The sequence below is a fragment of the Palaemon carinicauda genome, chromosome 34 (genome assembly GCF_036898095.1).
Source record: "Palaemon carinicauda isolate YSFRI2023 chromosome 34, ASM3689809v2, whole genome shotgun sequence".
NCBI lineage: Eukaryota > Metazoa > Arthropoda > Malacostraca > Decapoda > Palaemonidae > Palaemon > Palaemon carinicauda.
This window is the reverse complement of record NC_090758.1, coordinates 53105403-53117902: the sequence shown is the minus strand read 5'-3', so window position 1 is coordinate 53117902 and position 12500 is coordinate 53105403.

The following is a 12500-nucleotide window of genomic DNA, read 5'->3' as shown; positions in this document are numbered from 1 at the left end:
CACTGATAACACGTATGTTGAAGGGCATTTATGCTTGCAAGTTCAAATCAACTATTATAAATTTAGGCTTCAACTCAATTGATTTTGTTTTTGAAACAGAAATTAACATTTCAAGCATGGATGTATATACCTCCTGTGATTTTCCCGGCAGTAGGGTATAAACAGCTAGAGACGTTTGCCCATGAAACATATAGTGAATTGTATACATTTGATGGAAAAGCTTAGGGCAAGTTTTGAAAGTTCCATCAATAAACCAAACCTGGGAGCTTGCTAATTTCCTTAGATCGTCGTCAGTTCCAAAACCAATAATTCTCATGTCTTCCTGTTGAATCTCGTTTTCACTAGTTTGTATCTTCTTCATAGTTTGTATCGAAAAAAAAAGGTTTATTTCTCTCCATTTCTGGTAGTCTTTAAACTATGTGGGATCACTAAATCTGCATTGCACTAAGGTTCTGATGGAAGTTCTTTTTTACGGATACGACGAAACATTTGTTTCAATGCACTTGTTGAAGATATTTCTATTGAGTCGCTAATGTTTACTGTGTATCTGACATCTTGGACAATTGCGGCAGGTAGCTTAATGCATTTAACAATGTAGATCTTGATGTCAGATATGTTAATGCCTCTATAACTTATTTTCGCCTTGTCCCTCTAAGATTTTACAAAGACGTATTCATCCATGATGGGATATAACAGAGACTGTTCAAGAAATGCAAATTTTAAAAAGAAATTGTTCAAACAAATTTTATTGTAATTGTAATAAGTGAAACCAGTATTTTAAGAAATTAAACAATTTCTGTAAAGTAAAAAATTGGGAAAAACGATAAATTAGCCATTGTTTTGAGTAATTAGATATATTATTACCTTGCATATTTTTAGTTTTTTTTTTTTTTTTATTCCGTGATGTTACTCTTCTGTCTTGTCACTCTTTTGTCTTGTGACTCTTTTGAATTTATGTGATTTTTGTCATTCTTTCGTCATGTCACTCTTTTGATTTGTCACTCTTTTGATAATAACCCGTTTTTTAGATGTATTGATTGGCAAAATTACCTAATACAAAATCAATTAATCCTCAACTGAAATAAATCAGAATAAAAAAAAACAACCAATGAGGAGATTAAAAGATTTTCCAGAAATATTAAAGTCATCTTTATAAAATCATTTTCATAACTTTATAGATAACTTCCTAAATGATCATCTCGTTTTGGAATACGAAAGAGAAAATTCCATGTTTTGATAGATGCGGTATTAATTAGAGCTTTTGGAATAGGAACGAGTATCGACGAAATAAAACTGGAATTGGAATGGGAATTTTGAATGGAATTCCATTTAGTATTTGAGGTAATCATATGGAGTCACCAGGCCGGAGAGGGAAGTATGATATTATGTATCGTATACATGGATCAATGATACATAATTTAGCAGCTTTGATTTTATGAGAATATATGAAAATGTATCGCTGGGTTCATGTAAGTAATATGATGAGATTTTAGACTATCAAAAATCGATCTCTTTAATTTTCTATTATATTATTCATCAATAACTAGTATTCGTTTGCCATTAAGCAATATTCATGAATGAATAATTTAGAGTTTTCCTTCCCTCTACTACAGATTTTGGATATCTCCATTCCATATATTTTATTAATGATGAAACACCAAAGTCAAGAAATTACTAGTTCATTAATATCTCTACCTCGTTAGTGAAATAATTTACCCCTCACTGGAGAGGACAGTGCCCTCTTCTTCTTCTTCTTCTTCTTCTTCTTTTTCTTCTTCCCCACCGTCATCCCTACATTAAGGGGTCAGTTGCCTGATGCACCCTCTCCAATACCTTCGATCAAAGGCATCCTCTTCCACCAAACCTCTTCTCTCCATATCATCCTCCACCTTATCTCACCATCTAATTCTCTTTTACCCTCTCCCCATAACAGGTTCCTCCCAAGCTCTCCTCTCTCCCTCTCCACCATCCATCCTCATTACGTGCCCACAACATCTCAGTCATGAAACCCTTATCATCTCAGTAATCTTCACTACGCCTGCCATTCTTCTTATTTCATCATTTTCCAAGCTTCCAAACAGTGATATTCCCATAATCCACTTAATATTCTCATCTCTGTTCTCTCTGGCCTAACCACTATATGCTAAAGAAATATATTTTGTCTCTTTAGAGAGCCTGGAGACACGGTGTTTATAAGAATTAGTAACCAAGTCTATGTTTCTGTGTCTTTGTGCTAAAAGAATATATTCTTTAAAGTCATGTGCATTCAATCATATATGGACTTATGTGTTTCTGTGAGCGTCCGTGTGTGTACATAAAATAACTGTTACTCAAAACACATAGAGTTACAGTCACCTTCATTCCAGAAGTAACCTCGAATTAAAGGAAGATTTTGTCAAATATAAATTGTAATTCATATTCATGATGGTAACTCATTTAGGCTTTTGGAGATTAGAGAAGGCCTTAGGCCTAGTCTGTAAGGAAAGAGAAGATTTATTAGCCTAATGAATTAGACATCTCTCCATAGACAGATATACAATGTTTTTTCGTTTAACTGTTAGAAGTTTAAAATATTAATTTGATATCTGTTATAGTTCTACTACCTCGCTCTTATTTCTATTTACATATTGTTTCAATCAATATATTACGAAATATTGTTTATTTAAAGAAAAAAAAATACCATTATTTATTCTATGAAATAATTTATAGCTATGCAAAAGGTCATTTGAACTTTGAACCTCATCAATATAATTACTGATATATGTATTGCAATCAATTAACAAATATATCTATGTGTATAATTTTACTTATCTCGTTAATAAAAGCATTTCTTAATTAGGAATTTTAATACAAAAGATATAGATATTTGTCGCATTATTTGTTTTAGAATTAAAGTTTTAGATAATATTTGTTTCAGCCTTTAAAGATCGTCTGAAAGTCTTGTCCTTCTCTAAGGTGACTCTCTTGAGGTAAGGTCATCTCATGGGTCATGTTAGTTCACTTATGTATTGTTATTATTAATATTATTATTATTATTATTATTATTATTATTATTATTATTATTATTATTATTATTATTATTATTATTATTACTAGCTAAGCTACATCTCTAGTTGGAAAAGCAAGGCACTATAAGCCCAAGGGCTCCAACAGGGAAAAATAGCCCAGTGAGGAAAGGAAATAGGGAACTAAATAAACGATATAAGAAGTAATGAAAATTACAATTAAATATTTCAAAAGCATTGACAACATTGAAACGGATATTTGATTTTTAAACTATAAAAGAACTTATGCAAGCCTGTTCAACATAAAAACATTTGCTGCGAGTTTGAACTTTTGAAGTTCTACTGTTCTACTGTGTCTTCGTTTAACTGTTAAAAGTTGAAATATTAAATATATCTGTGTTAGTTCTACCTTTTCAATTCTCTTGTAATTTACATGTTGTTTCAATTAATATATTGTGAAATACTGTTTATTTCCTATACATTTATCATACTTTATTCTATGCAATATTTAATAATTATACAAATGGTCCTTTGAACTTTGGGCCTTCCTGCTTTTCAATGCAATTACCGTTATATATATACACACACACACACACACACACACATATATATATATATATATATATATATATATATATATATATATATATATATATATATATATATATATATATATATATATATATTGCAATCTATTAACGAATAGATCTTTGTGTATAGTGTCACTAATATCCTTAATGAAATGTAGTTAATAATAATGAATTATGGTACAAAGGATATGAATATTTATCATATCATTTCATTTGTAATCAAAGTTTTGAATAATGTTCGTTTCAGCCTTTAAAGATCGTCCGAAATTCCTGTTCCTCTCTATGGTGACTCTGTTGTGGCTGTCTTATCATGGGTCATATTAGTTCAGACTTCACCCTTTTCTGTTTCGAAAAGAGAAGGATAAGATATTCTAAGTTTCTCTCTCTCTCTCTCTCTCTCTCTCTCTCTCTCTCTCTCTCTCTCTCTCTCTCTCTCTCTCTCTCTCTCTCTCTCATCAGCATCATCATCATCATCCTAAGTTAGGAAAACCAAGCAATTAATTAATGTTTTTTTTTATACGGTAATCCTTTTTTATAATATGTGCAATCTCATTTTTATCGCTAATTGGTGGATTTTCAAGCTAGTTTTTTTTATAAGATTTAACTGCTTTTAATTGTCTAATGTGAGAGTTGGACATTTTATTCTTTGCTGAACTATAAAGCATAGAAGAAAGAAGATATTGAAACAATTTGCTGTTTCTTTCTTCATATCTTTTTTACTAAAAAGAAAGTGAATTAGTTTTTCAATTTCAACCTTTTTGGTATTAAAACAGAGATAAAAAAATTTAAACAAAATAAATTTTCACTTGATTTCTGGTTATTTATTTTTTTATTCCTTATCTCATTCTTTTCAAAACATTCAGGAATTAATTTTACTTCTTTCTTCTATATATATATATATATATATATATATATATATATATATATATATATATATATATATATATATATATATATATATGCATATGTAATAGTTAGAATAGTAATATTACATGTTTAAAACAAATGACGTAATATGTCATGTTGGTTGGAAGAGCTAACCGTGAGATTTGCTATAGTCATTCAAATTGTAAGCAGGATGTAAGATGCTGAGTTGCCATTCTTTCTTAATGTCAACACATTGTCTCTTCGTGTGAAAGTTTGTGACGTCACCGGATGCAGGTGTCTTCCGATTCCGTCACTTGGTTAAGTTAAGGCAAGCATACGATATTTGTGATATCGGTAATTTGTTCAGTTCATATCTAAACTTCACCAGAATTGGTCATGTGGACCAACACAGCTTCCTCCAGTGATGGAGATGTTTAACTCAGTTGTTTATTCACAATAAAACTTAAAAACCATTAAGATGTATTCAGTAAACCATTTAAATACATCTGAAAACAACTCATACTCAAATGTGTGCTTAAGACAGTAGCACACCAATAAATGGTGGCAGCGATTAAACTCAAAGACAGCGATTAAACTCTAAGAATTAGAGAAATATCTTCAAGACTTCAAAATAAATAGCTGTAAAACCAGAGAAATATCTTCAAGACTTCAAAATAAATAGCTGTAAAACCAAAGAATGATCTTCAAGACTTCAAAATAAAAGCTGTAATACCTGATAAAGATCTTCAAGAACTCAAAACTATCTACAAGAATCTACAATTTTGACTAAGTCCAACGGAAATGCTAACACCAACATATGTTAGTATACAAATTGAATCTTCAATCAACATCCTAGGAAACCCAAGGATTGGCGTTCAACAATTGCAAGACATATCCAGGAAGAACTACATTCAACAAGAAACTAGAACGAGACATCGCTAACAAAACATCAAGAGAGAGAGAGAGAGAGAGGACGTGTCGACTTCATATAAAGCTAAGTACAGAGATTTTGTATTCATTTCAGTTTGGGCAGTGAAGTGTAGTTATCACAAGTCGTTAGTCAATTATTACTGGGGTGAGTGAATTCCTAAACTTTGTTATAAGAAACTCCGAATTCTCATTTAGAATTTTTCTTTCTTTGTGCTAATTCCTTTTTCTTTCATAAACTCTTGGGGGGAAATGTATTGGGATTAGTAACATTGTTGGGGGAATTTTATTGTACATATGCGTTTACGCAGTGGGCGTCTGTACTCATATAGATATTTTGATAGGATTGAAAGGGGTCAAAGAGATAGAAAAAAAAAAATACAGCAGTCATGGCTCCTCCTGTCAGCCCTACCCCTGGACCTAGTGGTGTAGGCCAGGCTAATCCTCCTCCAATTGTGACGCTTGTAAATGCCAGGTCAGCAATCCTTCCTTTTCAAGGCCGTGTCAACGGATTCTTGCCACAAAATGTGGAGTCATGGATTTCATCCGTTGATGCCCATTTAAATGCCAAACAAATCGTAGATCCTTTTGTACAATTACAAGAAGCTAAAAGTTTTATAGATTTTTCTAAGGGAGATGCGAGTGCGTATTTAAGAGGTGTTTCATTTCAGGAAGCAGTTACTTGGGATGATTTCAAAGTTAGGTTACGCACAATTTATGGGGGTGAGGAAGCTTTGGATGTAGTGTTAACGTTACGAAATACACTTAATCAAGCCACTATGAATCGGCTTAATGTTGTTGAGAGAGCAGCTCTCATAGCTGATAGGCTTAACGAATATCAGGACATTTTAGGTAATTCCACTTGGGTTACTAACGATAATATCTCCGTGAAAGATTTTTTACGATTAATGTATTTAACTTGCATGGCACTTATGTTGCCTGAAGCTTTAGTACGGTGCTTTGATAAGAAGTTATTGCCTGCAAGTACGGAATTGGATGTCTATAAACAGATAAAGAAACACATGTCCAAGTGTCCAGATCTCGATCCCGTGTTAACTCAAGTTTTTGCTAAGAATGAAACAAAACCACAAACAGTGAACGTAATTAACAATCCAGTAGCGGGAGTGACGTGTTACAACTGCAAACGTCAAGGTCACATAAGCGCAGACTGTAGAACGAAATTTTGTTCAGTTCACAACACAGGATCACATTCTTATAGTCAATGTTACGCGCGTAAGACACAACAATATCCTAGAAATGCACAGTCAATTCCACAGTTAGTTCCATATGGAAATAAAAAGAAAAATCCTCATTTTAACAATAAGAAGAAACAACAAAATGTCAATGCAGTTCAGAGTCCGAAACAAACAAACACTTCTTCAAATATCGCTGAGCCTGGGCCGTCAAACCAGACCTCGCAAAGTCAGCCTAATTTTCAGAATGTGCAGAGCAAAGCAAATACCACATAGTTAACTCTAGAGGGGAAGAGAGTGATGTTGGGTCAAGGTCATTTATGTCAACATCAATAGTATTGAATAATCAATTTAATGTTTTATCAGATAATTGTGAGACAATAGATTTTCCTATGAAACACACGGCCGAATTAAGTAAAACAGTGCATGCTCCCGTAGATTTGCAACGAATTCATACAATAATAAGCCAAAATGAGTTACGGCCAACCTTATATGCTGTAAATTTAGAACACAAATCCTTTACGTTATTTTTTGACTCTGGTAGTCCACGTAATATTATGGATTTGAAGACGCATCATTTGTTGTTTTCGAACTTTCCGATTGAAAAATCAGGAATCAGACTTTCAGGTATAGGAAATAATGAATTAAACGTCATAGGCATAACTCATATTCAGTTCAGAGTCGGTAATCGCACGTTTGCCGATACATTTGTTGTTGTGAAAAACATTAATATGTATCCAGCTGTAATTATAGGATACCCATCTATGGGAAATCAAAACATTATCTTAGCTCCTGCAAAGCACGGCGTGTATATCAAAGGGAAATTCTATAAGTCTCCTAATACTTTAAAGTCAGTTTTGGATAAAAAGGAGACGACAAATGTAACCGTAACGTACGTTGAAGAACCAATAACTTGTCTCACTAATAAAGAAATAATATACGCGACCCAGCAGAATTCTCGTTCACCCGTAATATCATCTTGCACGCAATATATCGAACCAAACATACCTTCGAATTTAATAGTGCAAATAAAGAAAACACTACCGGGATCTGAAATATTAATCCTTTCCGATACTTTGAAAACTAACGGATTGTCTGTCACACAAGCTATTTATACAGTAGGCTCACATCAGCAATGTAATATCGAAGTCTGTAATCATTTAAATAACACTTTAGTAATTCACAAAAATCAACATATCTTAGATGTAGAAGTTTATAAACATCGTATTCTTACCGTTGCTGAAATCAATCACTCTCAATCAGTTGCGGATGAATCCCTTTTACGATCTATTAAAAATAAAATCAGTAAGGACATTCAAGATGAAGAAATTCAGCAGAAAATTTTTGAACTTTTGAATAAATATACAGATGTCTTTTCCACTACGGATGGATCCTTAGGAAAAACAGATGTGATTGAGCATCAAATAAGGTTAAAAGACAAACAGAAAATTATATATGTACCCTCGTACAGACTCCCTATGAAATTCCAGAATGAAATAAATGATGAAGTAGGTAAAATGTTAGAGGAAGGAGTCATTAGAAAATCAAATAGCCCTTATAATTTTCCTTTAATAGTTGTACCGAAAAAAGATCGAACATGGCGTATCTGCGTCGACTTTCGTCGTCTAAACGAGGAAACGATCCCTGATCGATTCCCAGTGCCATGTACTGACGATATTTTGTCTTTGTTAGGTCAGAATAAATATTTTACCAGTTTGGACTTACTTAAAGGCTTTCACCAGATATCATTAGAAGAAGATAGTATCCCATACACAGCCTTCAGCACAGCCAGGGGACATTATGAATTTTTGCGGATGCCTTTTGGTTTACGTTGTGCTCCTATAACATTTACAAGAATGATTAACATAGTGTTTGGAGACTTGTTAGGGGATATATTGCATGCCTATATGGATGATCTTGTAATCTTTTCCAACACCTTAGAGGAACATCTACGTAAGTTAGAACTAGTACTACAGAGATTAAGACAACATAACTTAAGGGTAAAGATTAGTAAGTGTGAATTTTTCAAAACAGAATTAATATATTTGGGTTTCATGGTGTCAAGCCAAGGTCTTAAAGTAGTCCATGATAAGGTGTCGGCTATACGTAATTTTCCCATACCTACTAATGTCAAGGGAATACAGCAATTTCTGGGTTGTAGTGGATATTACAGGCGTTTTATACGCAACTATTCAATAATAGCCGCTCCTTTAACTGATCTTACGAAGAAGGGCGTAGATTTCATATGGTCTGAGCAACATCAACAGGCGTTTAATACTTTGAAAGATGAACTGTGTAGTTCTCCTATCTTAAAATTTCCTGACTTCGGTAAGGAATTCTTCATTGCAACAGACGCCTCAGACTTAGGAGTAGGAGGGGTATTGCTTCAGCAATATGATAAACAGTTTTTCCCGATAGCTTTCTATTCTCGAAAATTGAGAACTTCCGAAAGTAAGTATGCAGTAATAGACAAGGAAGGACTAGCTATTGTTAATTCGCTAGTGCATTTTAAGTTCATAATTTACGGTTATCCCGTTAAGGTTCTTACTGACCATAAACCACTAACAGAGTTCTTTAAAGGCTTCAATCACAGCCCTAAACGAACTCGGTGGCATTTAATCATTCAAGATTTTGGCGCAAGAATCGGGTATTTACCTGGGAAAGCAAATATCATTGCGGATGCATTATCACGCAACCCCGTGTCATCTTGTACGGAGTCTTTAGCTGAATTAATAGATATATCAACATCCATGCCTATTGTAAAAACAATATCTGAACAAGAAGATTTAGGCTGGAGTGCTGAATTGTTACAGACTGAGCAAAGAAAAGATCAGAAAATAGAAACAATTATAAATGCTTTGAAAGGCAATCATAAAGAAAAAGAATATATAAAGTATAAGCAGCAGAATTATGTAATCAAAGATAATATTCTGTGTAGGACTGTGACAAGGAAAACCCGCAATACACCACATGTAACTAACGACCAGGTAGTAGTACCAAACTCACTTGTTTCCACTGTCCTGAATTGGTTGCATTCAAATCCATTACATGGACACCCTGGGTTCTCATTAATGTCACAGAAAGCCAAATCATTGTTTTATTGGCATACAATGCTTACAGATATAAAAAGACACATAGCTAATTGTCGCACATGTCAGGAAAACAAAGGGCATACGAAAACACCTGTCAGCTTAGGAGCTTATCCTGTTCCCAATCAACCCTTTGAAAGAATACATTTAGATTTGTTAACAGGATTTTACGAGTCAGACAGAGGAAATAAGCACCTCTTAGTAATTATAGATGCTTTAACTCGATATACAGAACTAATAGCGCTTAAAACTAAAACTGCGATTGAATGCGCTAGGAAGTTTTACGAGTGTTACATTTGTAAACATGGAATTCCACACATGATAATCTCAGACTCGGGTGGTGAATTTAATAATCACTTTCTTACCTCATTGTGTGAATTCCTCAACATAAAGAAGGTTAATACCATGATATATCACCCAGAGTCGAATGGGCTAGTGGAAAGAGCAAATAGGAAGATATTAAATATATTAAGGGTAACACTAGGGGATCAGACCCCAACTGGGATATTGCAATACCGGCGGCACTGAGTACTCTGAATCATTCATATCATATATCAATTAAAATGTCACCGCATGAAGCATTGTATGGTACCCCAGTTAGAACACCTTTCCATGTATTAACGCCTACAACTAATCTATCAAATCCTTTAAAAGAATGTATAAATGCAAGTATAAGTCGATATGATATCCTTCGAAAGAATTTAGAAGAATCACAAATCATAATGAAAAGGAATCATGATAAAATAGCGAAACCAACTAAAACATATAACGTGGGTGATAACATCTATATTCAAATCAATGTCAGAAAAGGGCTCAACTATAAACTAACACCTAAGTTTGAAGGCCCATTTAACATTTTGGAAACATTAACGGCCAATAGGTTTAGAATTCAAAACGTAGCCCAACCCACGGATGAGAGAATAGTACCATTGTCTCACATAAGAAATTAAAAAGAAAAGAGAGGAAAAGAAGTGAGGAAAAATTTTATTTTATGACTAAAAGTTTTCTTTTTAATACAGGAGTAATTACATATGTTTTTTTCTCGTTACAGGTTTCCAAGATGAATTTTTTGTTGTTGGGAGTGATATTGTTCGCTCAGACATTTTTTTCGTATGGGATGAGTTCTAAGACTAAGAATATATATTTTAAATATGGCAATATAGTTGAAAGACAAGAAGACATTTTTATTACATCAACCAACGTAATTGTCGAAGTGCATATGCAAGCAATTTTTCTTCAAGAGAATGATGTCACTAGCTTAAGAACCGCCATTTCAAGGTTTTCTGCATCATTGGATGAGTTGCATAGGAGACATTTTCATTTGACTACTAAGAGTTTGCTTGGATCAACATTAAAAGTTGCAGAGATGCTATCTGATGACTTGAAAAATAAGACTGGAGAGACAGGATCTTTGGCTTATGACCTTTTGATGTGGACTGTAGGACACGAACAAAAAGAAAGACGGAATCCGTTCATTTATGCTGCATTAAGCATCTTTGGGTCTGTTGCAAGTTTAGGTTTAGGACTTTCCAATCGTCTTAAAATTAGTAATCAAAATAAGAAAATTGAGTTCTTGACTCATAAAGATGAATTGATTATGTCAGAACTAAGAGATCAGTTAGCTTCAATCAATAAAATTATGGATTTGTTAAATGAACATTCAGATAATATCGTTCAAATTATGGAAGTACAGGATTTGTTGGCAACATTAACGTATTATGATTCAAAGATAGATCACATACATAACAGAATTGCACATTTCATTGAGAAATCCAAGGATTATGTAGAAGCTATCACGTTAGCAACTAAAGGTGTATTGTCGCCCCATTTGTTGCCTATACGTTACTTAAAATTAGTTCTGGAGAACGGAAGGGATAAACTAGGCTATGTTCCTTTGTTAGACGAACATAGGTTAGAATTTTATTACAGCCTAATTACAGTAAACGTAGATAATAACAAGATTAGGATTACAATTCCCTTTGATTCTTCTGATGCCTGGCAATCTTACAGGATATCACCATTTCCGACTTTCATGACGAATCACTCAAATCCAGTAATATCCAGTTTGACAGGACACGTATTGATTTCCCCAGACAAGGAAACATATACGGTCATTAAAGACTTAAATCAATTAACTCACTGTTCAGACGCAATGGATAGAAAAATATGTACAGCTGACTCATTTGAATTCCGTAAAAACTTGATGGATTCATGCGAGTTATGTATAGTGCTAGACGGTGCTCTCTCCCATACAAGTGAAAATTGTCTGGATAGGCTTTATCCCTTTGACAATAAAGAATTCAATTGCAGACTAAATAATGGCTCGTGGATACGATACGACAAGGACGGCTTCAATGTATCATGCCCTGACGGATCCACATCCTTCAACCACATCTTCGTCGCAGCAGATGGCTGTATCGGGACTTCCCCGAATTCCATGGTGACTGGCCTACGGACAATCATCAGAGAACGAGCTTACTTCGCGAACTTCTACAATGCCCGCACTTCCTCTCCCCTACAACGGAAGTGTGGCAAAGCGGTTGATGAAACTTACCGAAAAGGACCACCTGTCACCGACTTACAAAGAGATTCTTCACCCTATATTACTGGCTAGTTTTTGTGTAACGGTGATAATTTTTATCGCCGTGAACATCCTTGTTTGGCGTAGGTTACGGCACAGCAAGCAGCTACAAAGGAACGAGTTGAATAGCCCTGACAATACCCCCTACCTGATCCAGTTCAAAGCTGTATGAGTGGCCACCTCATTCGCTAAGGGAGTAATTTGTCAGGATGATGTTTGTATGAAAAGCTGATTAGTACGCTAGTAAT